At 40.1% G+C, this 3,545-nt stretch overlaps 1 pseudogene; it reads left to right on the top strand.

Annotated features, from left to right (window-relative positions):
• The first annotated feature begins 296 nt into the window (after positions 1–296).
• Positions 297–1,587, top strand: LOC129475409 (acylglycerol kinase, mitochondrial-like; annotated as a pseudogene).
• Positions 1,588–3,545: the final 1,958 nt, after the last annotated feature.

Below are 3,545 nucleotides of genomic sequence, written 5' to 3'. Positions count from 1 at the left end.
ATATTAATTTCAGACTGGCTGAGTGAACTTTGGTTAGTCTACACAGTGCAAAATTATGCAGCTGTGAAAAGAAATGAGGAAGTTCTCCATGCACAGGTAAGGGCAGATCTCCATGATAAATGAGGAAAAAGAATGCACAAAACAGTTTAATACTAGTATGCTACCTACATAGGATAGATACATTTGTATTTGCTTGTATAAAATTTGCATAAGGAAACACTGAAGGCTGAACAACTACAACAAAACGCTAATAAAAGTGGTTACCGAGCGGGACCAGCCATGCAAATCTCTAGAAGATGGCGGTGTTCTTTTAAACACTTCAAAATCATTGGAAGAAAACTACAGCTGGGCTCTGCCTGCTGACCTGGGGAGGCCAGTGGCTCTATGGAAAACACTGTGATAACCTACTAAGGAGAGCAGCCTGTGAAGAAGCTCAGGTGTTTGGCAATCAACTCATTCCTCCCAATGCACAAGTGAAGAAAGAATCTGTTTTTCTCAATCCTGCAGCTTGCAAAGGCAAAGCCAGGATTCTATTTGAAAAAAATGCTGCCCCGATTTTACATTTATCCTGGCATAGGTGTGACTATTGTTAAGACAGATTATGAGGGACAAGCCAAGAAATTCCTGGAACTGATAGAAAACACATAGGTGATCATTGTTGCAGGAGGAGATGGGACACTGCAGGAGGTTGTTACTGGAGTTCTTCGATGAACAGATGAGGCTACCTTCAGTAAGATTCCCATTGGATTTATCCCACTGGGAGAGACCAGTAGTTTGAGTCATAACCTCTTTACTGAAAGTGGAAACAAAGTCCAACATATTACTGATGCTACACTTGCCATTGTGAATGGAGAGACAGTTCCATTTGATGTCTTGCAGATCAAGGGTGAAAAGGAACAGCCTGTGTTTGCAATGACCGGCCTTTGATGGGGATCTTTCAGAGATGCTGGCATCAAAGTTAGCAGGTACTGATATCTTGGGCCTCTAAAAATCAAAGCAGCCCACTTTTTCAGCACTCTTAAGGAGTGGCCTCAGACTCACGAAACCTCTATCTCGTATACGGGACCTACAGAGAGACCTGCCAATGAACCAGAGGAGACCCCTGTACAAAGGACTTCTTTGTACAGAAGAATATTACAGAGGCTTGCATCTTACTGGGCACAACCACAGGATGCCCTTTCCCAAGAGGTGAGCCGAGAGGTCTGGAAAGATGTGCAGTTGTCCACCATTGAACTGTCCATCATAACACGGAAAAATCAGCTTGACCGAACACGCAAAGATTTTATGAACATCTGCATTGAAGCCAACACCGTCAGCAAAGGAGACTTTATAACTATAAGAAGTCGAAAGGTGAGAAAAGCCAAGCTGGACACCGAGGGCATGGAGTGTCTCCAAGCCAGCCAGTACACTTCGCTTGTCCCCAAGGAAGCAGGGAGCTCTTTTAGCATTGACAGTGAGGAGTATGAAGTGATGCCTGTGGAGGTGAAACTGCTCCCCAGGAAGCTGCAGTTCTTCTGTGATCCTAGGAAGAGAGAACAGATACTGGCAAGCCCAACCCAGCGAGCAGGCAGAAGACAAGTACTCTGAGACCACATTTTAGGCCACCAGTAAGACCAAAAGGGAACAGGTGCCTCAACCAACCCAACAGTGTTGTCAGAGGCTCTCGAGGGCATTTTCATGGCAAGTACCCCTCTGTCCCGCTCCAGCAGTGCTTCCCAAAGTGTTCTCTGTCACCTGCTTTGCAATCAGCTTCTGTTAGGGCATGTTTTGTTTTGGTGTGACGGTCGACCCTCCTAAACACAGACTTTCCTCAGGCTAGTTCAAGATGGAAAAGGACTTTCTTCTGTTTTCTTCCAAAGTGCAACCACAGGGGAGAGCCCACAGTGGGCTTAGCCTGCCTAAGCCCTTCCATTCCCATTCTGTTCTTTGACTGTACTAGGAATTCTGGGAAAAGTGCCTTCCTTCCCTGGTGACCTTTTCCTATTTCTAGGCTCCTCCACGGGTGCTACTATTTTGAGAGCTCCGGCTCTTGTTTAGCTTTTATTTCAATTCTATCCTCAGTCCAGATATGTATGTGAGGTTGTTTCCCTCCTCAGCCATGGCCATAATCCTGTAAAATGCTAGTTTTTATTTTTTAAGTAGTGCTTCTTAAATGGTTTGCATGAGAGCCACGTGGAGTGCATGTTGAAAATTGATCTATTTGGGGTCCACCCCAAACCTAACAACCCAATTTAGAGATGGGGCTCAGGTATCTGCATTTTTAAAAAGTCAGCCACCCTTCCCAGGTGATTCTGTAAGTTGGTCCCTCAACCGTACTTAGAGAAATAGTGTTTTAAAGCAGTGGTCCACAAAGTATTCTGCTCATGTGGCCCCCAAAAGTATTTTGAAAAATCATGTATCCCCTCACCCATCTAAGTTGACATCTAAAATTTTTCATGGGAAGTTAAATACTTGACAAAGTATGTGTTTGCTGGTGTCATGTAAATATTGGTATTTTAAAATAAAAACTGTTACATCACTATTTTAAACATATCCAGTACAATTTAAATATCACAACAATTTGACACCCTTTATTCATTTATAAAAATAAATGAGCTAGTTCTTTAGTAGTTGAACATTTTAAATTAGCTTTTCTTTTTCTATATTTTCATACCACTTTCAGCCAAGAATCCTATCATAATGTAATCTCTTGTGCTTGGCATCTTTTAGTCATTCACCCATTATCTTCTTGTCAACAAAAACTATAAATGGAAGTAAGTTTTTTTAGTTCTTGCCTTAAGTGTTATCTCAGTCCAGAATAAATGTTATCGTAATTATTGGTATATAATGAAAATGATATTAATATAATTATTTGATGATTGTTTTATTAGAACGTTCTTTATCCTAATTAGTTCATTTATCCAAGAATACATGAATGTTATTTACAGCTGAGATGGGGTTCAACCTCAGTTGTATTCCTTGTTTCATTTCTTTATAGATGTAAGCACATAAATTCTATGGGAATAGAAAGAAAATAACTGGTAACCAATAGGGGTATATTGGGAACACAGAAAAGAGGGAACAGGAGTGGAAGTGAAGTTTTCCATATACCTTTTTATATAGTTTTTATTTCTAAATCATGTGAATTCGGATAATTAAAATTATACATAATTTTATATATGTTTCTATATAATATGCAATTATATGGATGTATATCTATATAATTATATATAGATATATATAAGCATAGATAGATGATAGATAGATAGATAGATAGATACTTCCTAGCTCGGCCATGAAATTTCTAGTACAATTTGAGATTAACTCGAATCTTTTTGCTTTTGAGAAGGGCTATTCTCAGTTTATTAAAGCTTCATCTAGGGTTTTCAAATTGTGCCCTTGTGAAATAAAGAAAATCCCCGGGGACCACAAATGCTTTCCTTCTTTATATTTTTCTTTGAAGAAAGGAGCTGAGTTTAAGAAGGCTAGAGGAAGACCAGTTGGATTTGATATGGACCAAACAGGAGACTACCCAGATGCTATTGATCCCCTGCACTTGGCAGCAC

Source organism: Symphalangus syndactylus, chromosome X, assembly GCF_028878055.3.
Source record: "Symphalangus syndactylus isolate Jambi chromosome X, NHGRI_mSymSyn1-v2.1_pri, whole genome shotgun sequence".
Classification (NCBI taxonomy): Eukaryota; Metazoa; Chordata; class Mammalia; order Primates; family Hylobatidae; genus Symphalangus; species Symphalangus syndactylus.
The sequence above is the reverse complement of the archived record's forward strand: the minus strand, read 5'-3'. Positions and strand labels throughout refer to the sequence as shown.